Genomic DNA, 18,930 nt, shown 5'->3' on the forward strand with positions numbered 1-18,930 from the left:
TAATGGAGGGACGATTAATTTGCACATCTTTCTTTTATTATATAGGGTGATGGTAATTGAAACTGTATGACACTGAGGAAGAACTGACCTACAACTCAATGATAGAAAACAGTTTCTAGAAAAAGAACTGATTATGCATGAAAATAATGGAGGAATTATTATTCAACTTAATATATATTGTTTCAAGAATCAGAAATCAGGTAGGTAAAACATACTTTATGTGGCTGTTATTATTAAAAATATTATCAAACATGATACAAAAAGATGTAAGCCTTGGAAGATGACCTTGGAGAAAGACTTGGAAATTGTGGGTCCTTATTCTATTTTTTTTTATCCTGGCTTTGAAACTATACATCTTAAACTCACCAAATAGTTCATAGCTTTGAGGGCATCCCCTTGCAATTACCTTTTATTCTTCAGGCTTCCTCTATCTCCAAAGCTCCATTCTGGGAAGTCACGTCTCTATTCTGAGAAGCTTGGATTTCCTCACTATAGAACCAAACAAACAAACAAAAAGATAGAAATACCCTTTCTCATTACACAATCGCTTTTAGAAAAAAAATAATGTTTGCATTGATCTCAGGTTGACAATTATTAATATAATACATCTCAGATTGTAAATATACCCTAAATTTGGTAAAGAGTTTTATAAATTATGATCATGAAGTCAATCATAATAAAACATTCCATAGATATTCCCTAGTAATATATAGCCAGTTGATATCTATCAATAACACCATCTTTAGTTTTGCATTTACACTGAGTACAAATTGAACTTCATGTTGTTTAGCTCAAAATAGTAGAAATTCTTTTGCATATCCAGGAAAGCTGAGAATCTTTTCAATTCTCTGACATACTTTTGCAAAAAATGGCAAGAGAATGATGTTTCTAAGGAAGATGGCTTTACCTGGCACCAAAGAAATCACTAGTTCTAGTTTTGAACTGCAATGAAGCCAAAAACACAAGTTTGTTATAGGCCACTGCCAATGAACAGCAGAAAATATTTCACTACAAAAAATGAGAGGAAAAAAATCCTCATTATATTTGCTTATGTTCCTACAGCATCATATCAATGTGTGAAGCCTGACACATTTAGGTATAATGTTTTCATCTGAGCACTTACTCACTCCAGGCACCTATGAACAAGTAAACAGATTTTAAAAAAAACAATATTTACCCTATGTTGCTCTGTTTTTTGGCAGATGCAAATATAACAAGACTTCTTTTTATAATTTATGTTATTACTTATTTTAAAACACAAGCTCTATTGTTTGTTGCAGGATACTGCTGTCAGAAGTTAATTAAAAAATTTATTCAACTAGAACTATTTTAAAAAGCTAAATACTATTTAAATTTATAACTGGTATCTTCCCAGTGGCTTGATGACAAAGAAGAGCACATTTATAATTAAGTACTTAATTATATTTATATAAATAAAATTTATATATATGCATATTTGTAATTAAATAGTTATTTTGAAAAGTGTTCTTTCTATATTATCATTTCTCCAGTTCTAACAAAAATGTTTCTAATAATATTCCTCTTTAAAATTTAATCATATCAACTTCATCATTCAAATATAATTTCAAACTATTGTCATGTTCCATTAATCTTCTTATTTTTCTGAATACAAAGACTGAATGTACTAACCACATAGTTCTATCAGATATTTCCAATAAGTAAAGCAATCTTCTTGGAAATGTACTTATACATGCAAAAGAATCAAGCCTTCAATTCATTTATTTAAAGAGCTTTAACTTCTACTTGGAAAACCTTGACAAATTGTTTAAATCCTTCTCCATTTTATATTTTTCTCACACCTTCAAAACTTCCAAAAGTCTAAGAATGGAAAGTGAAGATCAATTCCATTAACTTATATACATATCAGCTATTACCATCTATATTGAACATTGTTTCATCTCTTTTATCGGGTTTAGAAAGGATTGAAATTTAATTGAAAAAGTATTTTAGAAGAAAGGTGGTAGCACAAGGTCAAACAGGTTTTTAAAGATAAAAAGTTTCATATTTTTATATTGGAACAGATGCCCAATGCAGGAAAAATCTTCTAGTGACTAGAGAATATATGACAAATTTTATGTAGGTGAAACCTGGTTATAATGTAGAAAAAACAAATAAACCTTCGGCAGATCCACTTTACTTAGCAGGTTAAGAATTATTTATTTCCCATTTAACATTAAGAAAACTGACAGAAAAATCATGATTATAGCCTTTAATGCTCCCTATTCCATGAGCTTGATTTTTAAAAATTGTTCTTCAGAACATTCTTTGCTTATAGATTAGGGCCTGCTCTGTTCTTGCTCATGTTTTCCTTTCGCTCTATTTTGCCTTTTTTCTCATATCCGTGTTCTCAAATCCTCCATGCCCACTGACGTTATCTCAAAACCTTTCAGGTTGCCTTCCTGGCTGCCTGACTGGTTATAATATCTTCCTGCTGACACCTAGAGGTCAATTTACATGTGTTATGATTATGCATATGTTTGCTCTACCTATTCATCAGTAGTTTAAGCTTTTGAAGCCTAAGATGTATCTGAGTCATTCTTGTAGCTCTTATAATACAATTATTATCACAAAATAAACATGTTGTCCTGAATAGATTTGAATAGAGCCCCCTTAAAACTATGGAAAGAGCATGGAACTTTGATTAAATGTACCCTGACCCCCAATAGCTAAAGCTGATCTTAACACACGGGAACCTGCAGAACTAAACTCCATATTGAATTAAAAATATCCTGTGTTATTGTGACAGAATCAAATGCTGAAATGTTTCAAGCTATTGTCGAAATCCCACTCAATGGGATTACAGTTGAATCACCAGGGGAAAAAAGGGAAAGAAAAAAAGTATCTGAAGTTCAGGACAATCTTTTGAAGTGATCTTAAAAGCTATCATATAGAACTATAGAAAGAATCTATGAAACTCTAAGTACCTGCCTACCTATAGTTCCTTTTTCTGAGAGGACAGAAACAATGAGGCTATTACCTCCTTAGTACTTGCTATATGACAAACATATGCTAAGCAAAGTAGATTTATGATTTCATTTGTTTTACAGTGGTCCTAAATTACTACATAGCACTAATTTGTAATAATCCTCTGCATTATTGTGAGCGTGCCCATTTTACAGATAAGTAAACTGACAGAAAAACTGCATACTCACTGGATATGCTTCCCCCCAATTCCCAATGCACCTGAAGGAAGCAGGGCTGTGTGACCAGCTCTGGACAAGGAACCATGTATGGAATTGATGGGTGCTGCTCCAAATACTTAAGAATGGGTGTGAAGAGTTTGCTAAGCTCTTTCTTTCCCCGGAAGCTACAAGATTGACTCATGCTGGCTTCATGTGGAGTCATCACCAATTCACATCAGATTAGATGAGCAAGAACTAACTCTGTTGCATTAAGCCACTAAAATGTGGGTATTATTTCTTGCCACAACATAACCTAGCCTACCCTAATGACTGTTTAAATGTTGCACTTTTAAAATGGCGTTTCCCAATCACATCTTAGTGAACTGCCATTTTGTAAAAGAGTTGAGTAATTTTGAGAGAAGTTCAGTTTTATGCCAGAGCTTAAAACTTTGCACAGTTTGCTTCTTGCAAGAAAGCAGTTCCAAGTGATTCCTCCTGAATTTGCTCATGTCACATGCACAGCATCAATAAAACACCCCTACGTTCTTTGGTGAAACCAGTGAAGACTGCCTAAGCCAAAGTCACTTTGAGAAGAATGGACAAGAGGAAAGTCATTGCTCTCCGAAGTGGCCCATTACCCAGATCCTCTCTCTCTGGGAAATATGAAGTGCAGGTGCACAGGAAGAAACAGGCTACGGGCGTTCAGACCTAATTCTTAGAATACTGCTGAGGGTAGGTTCCGCTTCTCCATGAGACCATCTACGCCCGCTGGAACGTCTAAGATCCAGAATAAGTGTTAAGGTGCCAAGGCCTTGCTACTTGGCTTTCTATGTGTCTTTATAATAAAAGCACAGCAATAAATTGATTTGGCCTTGCCTTTTCTTGGAAATCATGAAGAGACAAAACAATAAAGGTATCTATTCTTTTTCTAAACAGCATGCTTTGCCGGCTTTGCCAGCATATTCATTAACCCAGGTGTCCTACATAATTGTAGCCTAAATATGTTGCATTTTTACAATGGTGTTTCACAATCACATCTTCTAAGATGGATATCAATTTATAGTTACTTGAAAAAATATATCTCAGTACAAATGACATCCAATGGATTCAGAGATGTTATGAATTGTGTTGCTTTTATAACTTCCAAGTCTGTGTTTATATCAGAAACGAAAGTGATTTGTTGCTGTCTCTTTTCACAAGAAAGCCCTGTTTATCTTTAAAAGACAGCTTTTCATGCAAAATTTTGCAACTGAAATGACCTAGAAGGACATGTGCTTCTTAGCATACTAATTGCTTTTGCTATGAGGAAGGAGAAATACCTTGTAGCTGGCTTTGCATTTCCTAAGCTACATATGTAGACACCCCACACCCAAGAGGAAAATTCACTTTATGTGCTTTGCAGCTTTCAGAAATGATTACTCAGTGGACCTGCAGGTAACACTATGCTTTCAGCATGTAGCTATGTAACTGCAGTAATTATTTTTATAGATATATAACTACTCAATTGAAAAACCCTGGGAGAAGGGAGAAGAATTCAAGGGGTACAGTCCACAGCAAGCTGGAAAAGTTATTAAAATTTTACTTTTTACCTTTTAATTAATAACAAAGAAACAAAGGCTAGACTTTGTTCTTTAAATCATTCAGATAGAAATTATAGATGCCAAATCCTCATTGAAATAATGAATTTACTGGGATCGGGATATAAAGTTATACACATTGGGAAAATCATTAAACATCCAACAGTTTATATTTTATTTGTTTATACAAAAAGGGAGCACCAGCTTTAGAAGATATTAAAATTCGCTCCTCATACAGGGTATTCCAATCAAGAGGATGGCTGATGCTTCCCTCTACACAGGTCTGATTTACCAATTCTGCCTGCACAGAATCCATTCCCACTGTGATTGGTAAGAGAACACAGTATATTTGGAAACCATCTCTCCCACCCACAGTTCATGTAATTTATCTGACAGTACCTCTTGTCCAAGGGGATGGTATGTGACCATGGCCTGTAAATCAGAGCACCGACCCCCTTGTATACGTGATTAGTTTGGGCATAGAAACATAATCCAACCCAGACTAATGAAGCTCAATTCCAGGACATTTGTGGGCATAAAGAAGAGAGGTGAGGCTAGACTAAGAGCTTGGAGAATGGTTTGTCTGAGAGTGAAGCCAACACACATAACACACACACACACACACACACACACACACACACACACACACACAAGAAAAGCAGAGCTGGCCTGGCCGCAGTGGCTCAGTGGTTGAGCATTGATCTATGAACCAGGAAGTCATGGTTGGATTCCCAGTTGGAGCATATGCCCAGCTGGAGGCAGCTGATTGATGATTTTCTCTAATCACTGATGTTTCTATCTCTCTCCCTTTCCCTTCCTCTCTGAAATCAATAAAAATCCTATCTAATAATAGAGAAACATGGTAATTGACCATACCTTCACTATGCCTCCCATTGGCTAATCAGCGTGATATGCAAATTAACCGCCAACAAAGATGGCAGCTAATTTGCATACTGCAGGCAGGACGGGTCAGCGCCATCCCGCCTGCCCCACTGCCATCCAAGCCTGCTATTTGCGACCCAGGGCGGTGGGGCGGGACAGTGCCATCCCGCCTGCCCTGCCGCCATCTGGGCCTGCTATCTGCAACCCGGGGCCGCAGGCATCCCGTGTGCAACCCGACCCGGGGTGGCGGGGTGGGACAGTGTGGCTCCTCTGTCACCCCAGCTTCCTCATCACAGCTCCCTTGGGGGCATAAGCCTTTAGTCGGACATCCCCCAAGGGCTCCCTGGCTGCCAGAAGGATGTCTGACTGCAAGCTTAGGCCTGATCCCCCGGGGAGTGGGCCTAAGTCGACAAGTGGACATCCCCCAAGGGGTCCTGGACTGCAAATGGGTGCAGGCCAGGCTGAGGGACCCCCCTCCCCCAAGTGCCCAAATTTTTGTGCACCGGGCTTCTAGTATATTATAAAAAATAAAATCAGAGCCCAAAGATGGAGAGAGAAATTATTCTTTTTTTTTATGAAATAACTTTTAGTTTTATTTTTAAACTTTATATAAATGGTGGTAGACACTATGTCCTATTGTGACTTCATTTTATCAAGCAAAACACTTGTTACAATTTCTTTGTCTTGATACATGTACTCAGAGTTTGTTCTATCCCAGTGCTGTATCAGGATATACATCAATTTATTACACATTCTCCATTTGGGGGACATTTGGTTGGTGTTTAGATATTGCTCTTTTAAACAATGCGGCTGCAGACATTTTTCATGTCTTCTGGTGCAATGATGCAAGAGTTTCTCCAGAGTGTAAATCCCTCCGGATAGAAGCTCCTAAAAGGGAAGCATCTTTTCATCTGTGTCTCAGGAAGAGCAGATCTTGGCTGTGACATGGGTGGTCCACAAGAGATCTGACTGATGAAGAACTGTCTCTGCCGAAGGAAACGTTTAGAATCCTCTGATATTTTTCGGCTTCCTTGAACCGCATGGGAGGAGAACTTTGTGTATGTCTCAGTGCACACAGCCAGCTGTCCAAGCACCTTCAAAGTTGCGTACTGTTCCTTTGAAACAGGGGTGAGGAACCTTTTTTCCCTAATGCCTTGGCAGGGCCAATACAGTCCACGGCCTGGATGTCCCCCACCCCTGTATGATCTCACCAATTCCCACAATTCCTGGGACCCGAGAAATTATTCTTGATATCACTAATTTCAGTTACTACTGAATGACCCAGACTTGTTCAGTGACTTGAAGCAATAAATCTCCCAATTTTGTTTAAGCCAGTTTGAATTCAGTGTTAGTCTCTTTTATTTGTGTTTCAGTTGCATGCAATATAAATATCTGGCAAATACAATGACACTTTATAACACGCATATTGGTAGGGTCTGAAATCAACCTACTACATATCATGAGACCCGTTGCTATTGATAACACTGGTTTTCTTTTGGGTTTTGCCACAAAGGGTCTACATCCTATCTTCTCTTCTATGCATTCATTGAGGAAATATTTGAAGTCTACTATGTGCTAGGGACTTGTGCTATCACAAGTAGTATAAGTCTGTGAACAACACCAAAATGTCCTGACCCTCACATAGTTTTATGTTTAGTGAGGGAGACAGAACATGCTTCCTGATAAAGGGGAATAGACATCAAGTGTTTCTGTGGGGACACAGGAGCATAGAGGAGGGCTCAGAACTCAAATCCAGGAGCTCTATGAAGCTTCCGAGAGGAGGTAGCATATAAGACCAAAGGGATGTCTAGAAGTTCTCATAAGTGGACAAAGATACATTCGGCAACTGCATGCATAGGAGAGTCTCATTAAGAGAGAAAACATGGAAAGAGCAGCTGGTTGGGGGAGGGGGAGTAACAGAAGATTAATGATGTAGTAAAATATCCAAGAATAAATACTAGGTATTTGGCTCCAGAGTTCTGGAAATAAAGATTTGTAAATTGCCCTAGCTGGTTTGGCTCAGTGGATAGAGAGTCAGCCTGTGGACTGAAGGGTTCTGGGTTCGATTCCAGTCAACAGCATGTACCTTGGTTACAGGTTCCCCAGCCCTGGTAAGGGTTCGTGCAGGAGGCAACCAATTGATGCATCTCTCTCATATCAATGTTTCTCTCTGTCTCTCCCTCTCCTTCCCACTCTCTCTCTCTCTAAAAATCAATGGAAAAATACCCTTGGTCGAGAGGATTAACAACAGCAACAAAAAGAAAGATATGTGAATCATCAGCATATCTTTGCAGTTTGAGACCCTGAGAGCAAAGGAGTTTTCTTAGAAAGTGCAAAAAAAAAAAAAAAAAGACAGGCTTAGGGCAATACCATCATTCATATGATCACAGGAGACAAGAGAAGAACATGTTTCAAGGAGGAACTAGTTGTTCTCAAAAAAAGTGACAAAAAGTGTAGAGAAGTCAAGTACAATAAGGCCTGAAAAGTGGTCATGACACTTAACATCTAGAAAATTGTTCATAATTTTGTTGAGATCAGTTTCAATGGAGTGGTGAGTGCAGAAGACAAATTGCCCTGTGTTGAGTGTTTGGTGAATAAAAGGTGAACAAATAGAGACATTCTTGGAAGAAACATGACCCTAGAAAGGGAACAATGAAAGATTCTGGTGGTTTAATAGGGGTATTATATTGGGAAAATTAAATATGAATAGAACTATGACTTTATATTTGTTTAAGTTAATACATGTTTGAGCATATTTATATTATTCTTTTAGCAAGACATTGGCAGAAGGAGAGATTAAGATCTAGGAGAGACAAGGAATTGTTAATAGATAATTAGGTACAGAGATCACCAGATGGAGATATATGGAAACTAGTATATCTTTTTCTCTGTGTTGAAAAGTATACAATATACCATTGCCATCAGCAATACTGAATCTTCATATATGTAAATGTTCTAGCACAGCTTATTCCTTCCATGTATGTTTTGCTTCAAACTTCCTGAAAGATTCTAAAATCAGATATTGAAACAGTCATGCATTAAATAGTTTTATCTGTCTCCTTAAGAAAAGTGGAAAATAAAGAGAAACCAGGTAAGCAGACATGCCCCTCCCTCATCATACTTAAAGAATTTACAAACAGACACATCTCAGTTTTATGGGAAAATAAGTGAGGCAAGTATTTCAAACTGTATGATCTTTCACCTTTGTAAGTTACTATTAAAGCACAAACACACCAAACAAAAATATTCTCTTTTTCACCTCATCTTCCTATCTACTATTTTCACCCACTTATTTTCTTTTCAGTTGAGCAAATTTACTGTGATTCCTCTGTATTTTATATGTATTCCTCTGTGTTTCTTCAGTAAACCTGTACTCAATATATTTTTAAACAAATCTAAAATATACTTTAGTTACAAAAAGAAAGACAACCAGAGGTGAAAACTTCATCAGAACTTTGAAAATATATTTGGGAAGTTACTCTATTAAAAATATAAATAGGCAGATGTCCTCTGCAATACAAGTATTTTGGAAATATACTTTACTCTCTAGGCAAAAGAATTGGGGGAGAGGGGGAATTCTGAATTAAAGCATTCAAGTACAGATGGATTAAATTCAGCAGATGATTAATTAGTTCTTTATACAGCTGTCTCATATTCTCATCAACAAAAAATTATACAGTGCACAATGAATGTTTAATTTATGAATAGCTCATTAATTCCATTGTTGTTTTAACCAGTGCTCAAAAAGAATACTGAAGATATTGCTACTATGTGGCTTAAGACCATAAGTATCCACATTCAATCCAATAACGTTTTATGACATATGGAAACAAAAGTGACATGGACTTGCAGCAATCTGAAAATAACCTTACAGTTTGGTACATTTATAAATATTCTCAGTTAAAATGAAGAATTTTAAGAAGCAACACGATCATATTTAACTTCTTCACGTATCTTGGACAGATGAAGGAAAGCCAAATAATCACCGACAATCCATCAACCACATAATGGAATTTGTGCCTTAACAAATTGACTAAATAATGGCTCATCTTTAAAAAATGGGCTTTTAAGTGGCCTATTTATAGTTCTCATGTATATTTTAAAGATATTTTTGGAAGATTTTAAACACTGTATAATTGCGTTGATAGGTAACGCAATATATCATGCTTGGCTTTAGGGCAAACGAATCAGACACACCATCTAGGCTAGGAACAAGAACTCCCAAGCGTGAGAGAAAAAAAAAGACTTGAGAACTTCCTAGAAACAAATGAACCTGGCATATTCCAGCCTCAGCAGCCAAGGAAGCCATAAAAAAATCATAACAGCATAGGACAGGTGGGCTCAGTTGTATGATGACTACAATTGCCCCTACTTTGAAGGGAATGTAAATTGAACAGTATAGGCAAGTGTAAAAGGCATTGCAAAACCAGCCAATGTTCTCTATAGGCTACTCCATGACACTGGATTCTTGGAGACACTATATACATGAAACTACCCATGCATAGTCATGGAGCAATAAGATTAGGTAAGGCAGGAAACTTGTTATGCTAAGTGAAATAAGCCAGTCAGAGAAAGACAAGTGTCACATGATCTCACTTATATGCAGAATCTAGGGAACAAAATAAACTGATGAACAAAATAGATTCAGAGACATAGAAATATGGGGCAGTCTGATGAACTGCAGAGGGAAAGCGGGGGTGGGTTGGTGAGTAGGTGGAAAGAGATTAACCAAAGAACTTATATGCATATAAGTATAATCCATGAACACAGACAATGGTGTGGTGAGGGCCTTGAGGGGAAGGGGGCAGAAGGAGTCAATGGGGAAAAAAGTGGGACATTTGTAATACTTTCAACAATAAACATAAATTTTAAAAAAAGAAAATTATAACATTAAAGTATAGCTAACTCTATCATTTTGGAAAAATGAAAATTTCTTTTGCTTATGAGTTCATCTAACTCTCTACCTTTACAATTGGAGAACGATAGTGACATAAGCCTTATTATATCCCTTATAGCACATTAAGGCAGAGAAAACAAATCACAAATACTATAATTAAAAAATAAGTTCTATGCAAACCATATAAATCATTGCAATCATCTTCCACTTTGCCTTGAATGTGGAGACTTGACCTTACTATATCAGACTTTGGTTTCACTCTCAGCTGCTGACTTTTTTTAAATGACTCACCAAGCTTATCATATATCATACACTTGTTCAAAAACAGTCTTGGCCTTAATTAGCAAGAGTACCATTCAGTAGCACATGTAGTAATTTTCCTGGAAATTAAAGTTCAACATCAACTAACATAAGAAATCAATATCAGATCAGCCAGATTCACAAATTACCAAAACAAAAAGATTTTTTTGTCACAAATAGATCACCTGACCGAATGACAATGTTCTGTATGATCTTGCAGAAGTAATCAATGTATTCATTTGTTTAATAAATATTTTTGTTTGTTTTGAGGCAAAGGGATTTAAAAATGTAGACAGTTGGAGAGAAAAACTACAGTAGAGTTACTGGATAACAAGAAAGTAGAAAGTTTCTCTGGCTAGGTAAAGTACACTTATGCAATAAATTATAAACACACACACAAAACTTCATAAGTGGCAGGCACTAAAAAACTTTGGGAATCTATCTATGGAGCAGAAACAATTGGATAATCATTTTAGGCCATCTTTCCATGAATTGCTCAAGACTCAATTTCCAGGAGGAAAACCTGGGTTTGGGATACATGCCCATCTCTTGTCTGGTTGAGCATAGGTACTTTGTTTAAAAGCCCCCCATAGATTAACATAATGAAGCTATGCAGCAAAAAAAGGAAGTTATAATTGGATATCTTGCTTGTCACTTACTGATATTCTTCAATAAACTTATTTTCTACTAAATCATCCATAGTTTATTTTTCTTGTAATTTCAAATACTGACTAGACAGGTTTTACAATGGTAAACCTATATTGTACATGCTTCAGGTAATATCTATATATATTTTTTAAGGCTAATATGCAAAGTATCCCCTCGGAAGTTCAACCAGGAGACTGGGAGTTCGATCATTCGCTATGACATGCACTAACCACCAGGGGGCAGTGCAGAACGAAGGAAGGCCCCAACTGGCAGCCAGAGAGCCCCAATTGGCCCTGTTTGCCAGCCAGGCCTAGGGACCCTACTCATGCACGAATTTTGTGCACCAGGCCTCTAGTTTATAATACATATTGAGAATTGAAAATTAAATCAAATTAAGTTGTTGAACTCAGGACACTGGTAATATAAATAGGAAAGGCAAATAAGTTTACAGTATAATAAGAAATATGTTAGATGCATATGGCTAGTGGAATTTTTAATGAAGCAATTTGCAATATTCTACAAAAAAGGGAAAACTGATGTTTAGTGAAATAAATGTTAGGGGGCCCACCCTGCATGCCAATCTGGCTGTTGACTACTGGAAAATAATAGCTGTTTGTGAATTGACCATAAAGTCAAATTTAAGGCTGGCTACGTTCTTTTGTCATAATATTCCTGGTGCACTCACTCCTATTTGTCAGATTATTCCTCCACCTAATGAAGAAAAGAGGATCACTTTATTGCTAATGCATGGGGGAAGAAACACTACCAACAAAATCAACTCTCTTGAACATTGAAGGTAATAGGAAACTTCCTGTGGTATCATGGTGTGTACGTGTGTATGTGTGTAGGGATATCAATTCCCATATGTAAATATACCCTCTGAGAGTTCTCTACAATATTCCATCTATACAATGCCCCTGAATGTTTGCCAAACAACATAGTTAAGCCACGTAAAATATTTGAAAATATATTTCTGAACTATGTGCTAAGCAATGCTTGTATTTTTAAAGAAGTAATAAATCAATATTTTTTGTGCATAAAGAAACTCACAGCCTATTAAACTTCAATATTTGCTTCTATTCCAGAGCACTCTCTGTGACTTTTTAAATAAATTTTAATTCATATTGATAATTAAGAGTAATAAAATAGCAGAGCTTATTTAAAACACAATAAGAGGCCTATTGAACTTTGGAAAATTGGTTGGTGAGTCTTGAGGGAGATTTATTGTCCTCCTCCTGAATGGTGCTCTCCTTCTCTGCAGTTTCAGGAACTTGGTCTACCTTGAATTGGATTAGAATTCCTGCTGCCTCAGTAGAGAGCTACATTCTATGTATTTTTCCATAGATGACCAGAATCCCAATAGAATAGATTGAAAAGATCAGTGATACACCTTGGGAATCCCAGCGGAATATGGCAGGATGGAGGTGACTAAATCCTAAATGCAATTTGATCATTTTGTGTCCACAATGTTTCTCATTCACCCTTGTCATGAAAATTAACACAACCACAATATTTTCTTTTTCTTGGAGACTCTTGCAACTCCTCTCTTCTGAAAAGCATACACATTTTCTTCCTGATGAAGCCAGTTTGCTAATCAGCCAAGGTGCACTGAAAAGTCAAGTGCAATCAGGTATTTAGACACAAGTGATTAGGGGAAGTATTTAAGAAGCAGAAGCAGAACTCATATTAAATGTAAATGCTTCTGTCTCTAAACTTAGAAAGTTTTGCTTTGTGACATTTAATTTCTGTGTTACCCATCTGCCTTACTAATTAACATTTTGCATTTGCTCTCAAGATCAGCTTCTCCTATTGGCTTATGTCAATATGAAGCTGGTTCCTTTCCAGCAAAGTCGATCTTGAAGCATATCTAGTGAATCCTAGTGGGGTCTAAACAGATGAATTTTAGCCAGTAGTCAATATCCTTTCTGTTCAGTTTCTCAACTGTGAAATGGAAATACCACTTTTATACATGACTGTTCAACATAGTCAAATCAAGGTTTATTTTGTGTGAAACTTCTGTTCCAATATCTTGTCATGCTAATATATAGTATTAATGATTGAAACAAATGCACTAAAAGACTACTCTCACGTCCACCCTTGGGGACTAAATTTGGATCATGGTTTATAGATTTGGGGTTTGAAATAAGCATGTCATATATAGAGATTTCTCTCTACCATTTCCCTGACAATATAAGCCATACAAAAATATAATTTAGCAACATTGAGAAAGTTTTAAGGATTGCAAAGCCAAATGAAAATAGTTTTTCCCTAAAACAGTTTTTCTCAATCTTAATAGAATATGAAAACCCATAGGGAGCTTTTTAAAATTTAACTATGTCTAGACTCCAACCAAAACAAGAAAACAAAAATGTTAAGAATTTATGGAGATGATACCCAGACACACTGTTACTATGTCAAAGCTCCCTGGATACTGCCAATGTGCAACTAGGGTTGAATTTCTCTACCCTAGAAAGTACACACACACACACACACACACACACACACACACACACACACACACACACATCCAAAGTAGTAATTTTAATTTTTAAGTGAAGAAAATTAAACTCTACTCCCTGAGTTTCTAAGTGCAATAGATATAGATGTACAAAAGTTGTACAAATACTAAGAAATGGACTTAAGTCAGTTTTTTATGCTGGTTTCTCTAATTTTCATCCCAACTCTGGTTTATTCATTCAGTAATTATTACTGAGCACATACTCCAAGTCATACACTACTGTAATGTGCAAGGCAGAGAAGGCCACCACCCCATGGGGCTCTTAAGTCTATTGGAGCTTGAATAAGTTAAAGGTAAGAAATAAAATAAACAAATACATAAATAAGGTAATTTCAAATAGTGGCAAATTCTATGGGGAAATTAAAAAAGGCTAATGGGAGAGAGGTGACTAATACAAGGGTGAAAAGTCCTCTGAGGGGGTGATGATTGAGATGACAACTAAATGATGAGTTAATAGTACCTGTGCAAAGACATAGGAGCAGAGAATCCCAAGAAGACAAAACAGTAAAATGCAAAATTCCTGAAGCAGAAATAACCTTGGTGTGCTTAAGGAATATTTTTTTAAATGCAAGGAGAAAGGAGTACAATGACAAGGGATGAGCTTAGGCATACATAGAAGGAATATAGCAGAGCCTTGTAGGCACAGTAATAAGCTAATAATTTATTCTAATTGTAATAAGAAGTCATTTGAAGTATTTTAACCAGGAAAGTGATATGCTTTGTTTTACTATTTTTAATAAATCATGAAACCAACTTTGTGGACAATGAACTAAAGGAGGCAACAAAAAGTAGCAGCAATATCAACTGGGGAAAGTAGGTTGTTTCAGTATTTCCACCAGATAATGGTGACATAACTAGAATGGTAGAAGAAGAGATGAAGAAAATAGATCCAGAATAGGTTTTGGATGTAAAGTAGACATGACTTGCTAATGGGTGTGGGCAATTAGAGAAAGGGGGTGGTTAGAGATAAACCACAGGTTTTGTTCTGAACAAGTGAGTGGATGGTGGTTCCATTAACTCAAATGTGGTCATCATAAACTATACTACCCAATTAAGTTTACATGGAGGATGACTAGCAATGTCCACTTGGCCCAGCAAACCATAGAAGGAGATACTTGTTAATCACCAATTTGATCATGGCCAGAAACATCCTCTGATCATAGGTGAAACTCTCTATCAGGATTGATATAATTGGTAAAAATAGGTCCTAGAACCACTGCCCTATACATAATTCTATTAGCATAGAAACAAAATCTACTCTTACTCTGAAAATAAGGAAACATTAAATACTCATGGGGAAATATTTTACATTTGAAATGTAATTATCTTCCAGAAGACATTGATAAAAGTCTTTCAATAATATAAAACAACAGTAACAGGTAATTGTATTTATTATAGCCATTGGCTTTGGTTAGTCTCTGAAGTTAATTTTGTTCTAATACTATTTTAATTAAATATACACTGTGAGTAGGTCAATGTTGTTAAATGTTGGGTCAATATATTTATGAGTCAGTTTATACTTTTAATGTTTCTCTTGCTCCTTTCTAGCAAAATTTAATAAGGTATAAATTAAAACAATTGAATTACCTCTTGAAAATAGGACAAGAATTCTTTTCAAGAAAATAATATTCACAGTAGGTTAACATACAATGAGTGGAATTACAAGCCGTTTTATTTTACAGATATATATACATACTAGAGGCGCGGTGCACGTGATTTGTGCACTCAGGGGGGAGGGGGTGTCCCTCAGCCTGGCCTGTGCCCTCTCACAGTCCAGGAGACCTCAGGGGATGTCTGACTGAGGGCTTAGGCCTGCTCTCCACAGAGAGGGGCCTAAGCCGGCAGTCCTACATCCTCAGTGCTGCTGCGGAGGTAGGAGAGGCTCCCGCCACCGTCGCTGCACTCGCCAGTCGTGAGCCCAGTTCAGGGCTTCTGGCTGAGCAGCGCTCCCCCTGTGGGAGTGCACTGACCACCAGGGGGCAGCTCCTGCATTGAGCGTCTGCCCCCTGGTGTCACTGCATGTCACAGTGACTGATCTTTCTGCCGTTTGGTCGATTTGCATATTAGCCTTTTATTATATAGGATGGCATGTGTATGTGTGAGTGTGTGTGCGTGTGTGTGTGTGTGTTTATTTACACAGCCAAGCTAACCTTAAGTTAGGTGAGATCATTTATCAGGGGATAAAAAGCTTTTCTACAACCCCACAAGGCTTATGCTTTCTCAAACCAAGAGAGAATATCACCAAAGGTGATAGACATTTGATAATGACAATAATGAGTTGAAAAGGGACAACTCGAGAGCCACCAAAGTTGTAAATATAGAGTCCCAAAAGCATTATTTCACTTGATTGGCAAGAGTCTTTATAACGACAATAGGGTGGTGAAGGCCTGGGGTGTGGGATAGGGGCAAGCTAGAAGGGGTCAATTAGGAAAAAAAGGAGACATATGTAATTCTTTCAACAATAAAGATTTTTTTTTAAAAAGAGTCTTTGTGACCACCTTCATTGGACCAGATTTTGTATTTACAGATAAAGCTTCAAGAAGGTCATACCAACTAAAAAGTCCCATCATCTTTACCATCATATTTCAACCCTACAACTGAATTTTGACAGATATACATTAATATTCTGGCAATCACATTATGGCCTCACATTCCCTGTTCATTCAGAAAAAAAAAATTATGGTTGAGGCAGAGCCTGCGTATCCCCTTCATAGTCACTTGTAATGTGGGGTACAGACTAAGATTCTGAAGTGGCAAAACATGTATGACTTTAGGTTTTATTTATCAGTTATAAATCAGTCTCTTTCTGTGGTAAGTGAAGTAATAGTAGACAATCTCTCCCTATGCAAACTCCTTTTTCTAAATGTAAAGCTAACTTTAAGATTTACTGAGTCAACCTTTTCCACCACAGGTTTCTATTTGAATAAATGCAACTCAGATATCTAATGAATAAGCAAATTAACTTCTAAAAGACAGCACAATGACTGCAATTTTAGGAAGCAAGTTTCTAGAAAATTTTTTTTTTATTTGTAAGTACATTCTGCAGGCCTATTCTCTATCAGGTATTAAGAAGAACCACAGAAAATACAGCAGCAATGATGTAATGCATTTGAAATAGGAATACCCTGCTTTCATGGAACTATCCATCTAGTTGGAAAGATATCAACTGTGATATGAAGACATAAATGTTCAGAACTAAAGGAGTGGTGCATATGTAGGTAATGAAATATATATGTAGGTAATGAAGAAGGTAGTTCCTATTAATTTTGAAATACCCACTTAGGCACCAGACATCCATCACAAATACTTTGAAAACCTGTATCTTGGTATATAAGTCAAATATTTTCTAACTTATGGTAGGCACATTTTAACCCTTTACACGCCATAAGTGTCTATAGATGCAAGCGGCGGACCTTCCCCACATGCCATGCATGTCTATAGCCACAAACCTCGCATATCAACTCTGGTCGCCCAATTTTAAAATCAGACTTGTTAGTGACATCTCTGGGTTTGTAAAGAAAATTATGGTAACTTAAATTCATAAATATTCCAGCGCATATGGAAGAAATTCCAATATCGTCCTGTTTTGGATACATGGCAGTTAACTGGTTAAAAAATGTTAACACTTTCACAAAGAAAGAGAATAATATGAGGGGAGGAGAGAGGAAGTTGGTAGAGCTGTCTGTTCTCTAAAGGAGCTAACCCAGAAAATAACAACTCAGTACTTTACAAATGTCAGTTACTCTGTTCATTATTATTATCAGTACTATTTCTAATATTATTAAGAACCATCCCAAAATCCTGTATTGAGATATAATTGAGACCTCTATATTCTGCGAAAAGACCAACATTTCCCTAATGACATTTCTCAGAACTCTAATTCTTAAATACTTATATTAGAGTTATATTTTAAAAGAAAAGTTTCAGTGACAAACATGGTTGGAAAAGGCTGGGTTAGGCCATTTGGGAATATCTGCAGGACTTTTCTGAGCCTTTAATATAATTTCTCCAATTACAGGACATAGCAATTGCACAAGTTATATAAGCACAGAATTACACTGTTGTCAGTTCACTGAAAACTAATTTTTCCAAGATGTGCAATCTAAACTCAGAAGGAGCTACCAAGCTAGAATTCACTCAATTGCCATTCCTGACAAGTAAGTCTATTTTATTTGTTTAATATGTTTTTATTGATTTTCAGAGAGAGAGGAAGGGAGAGGGATAGGGAGATAGAAACATCAATAAGAGAGGAACATCATCGATCAGCTGCCTTCTGCACGGCCCACACTGGGGATTGAGCCCGGACATGTGCCCTGACCAGGAATCAAACCTCTTGGTTTCTGGGTCCCCACTCAACCTCTGAGCCACACCAGCCAGGGCCAAGTATATCTATTTTAAACCAATAACTATTTTCTATTTTCTTTCTTTCTCCCTTTCTTTCTTATTATTCTGTTTATAAGACTTATGAGAAAGGCAGATGACACAGAGTCAGGTTGCTTGAGGTTAGAGTGTTTAGAGTTTTCCCAGAAGGTACAGTATTATTGGCACTAATGTCATTCTTCTTAGGACAGACATGATGTGAGATGGTGAACCGGGTTCCAAGAAGGGCAAAAGATGACTAAAGGAAGATATGAATTGAGGATTATGTTTAGATCCAATATGATCTCCTTTAGTTCTTTTTTCTCTGAAATAAGAAATTACATTAGTGCATTCTATACTCTATGTAGACAGAAAAATGTATGATCAAGGTAGTAGTTCATACCTGTTCCTGAAGGAGATAGAGCTGGATTCCAAATAGGCCTGAAGGATGATTTATTAAGACATATTTCACTATGTATCAGATCAAGAACTCAGCACAGCAGGACACTCTAGTGATGACAGTTTGAGTATTCACCCCACCTTCTATGACCCTATCATTCCACCTCAACCCAGTTGTTCTTCTGCTACTGTGACTCACCAATATTT

At 36.8% G+C, this 18,930-nt stretch overlaps 1 long non-coding RNA gene across 1 annotated transcript in view; it reads right to left on the reverse strand.

Annotated features, from left to right (window-relative positions):
- Nucleotides 1–18,930, reverse strand: part of LOC106726808 — an 81,279-nt gene that overhangs the window by 21,112 nt on the left and 41,237 nt on the right. The window contains exon 2 of the long non-coding RNA XR_001362912.1: nt 407–489. This is a non-coding gene — a long non-coding RNA (uncharacterized LOC106726808). The remainder of the gene's footprint in view (nt 1–406; nt 490–18,930) is intronic.

This window comes from Myotis brandtii, unplaced genomic scaffold, assembly GCF_000412655.1.
Source record: "Myotis brandtii unplaced genomic scaffold, ASM41265v1 scaffold32, whole genome shotgun sequence".
Taxonomy (NCBI): domain Eukaryota; kingdom Metazoa; phylum Chordata; class Mammalia; order Chiroptera; family Vespertilionidae; genus Myotis; species Myotis brandtii.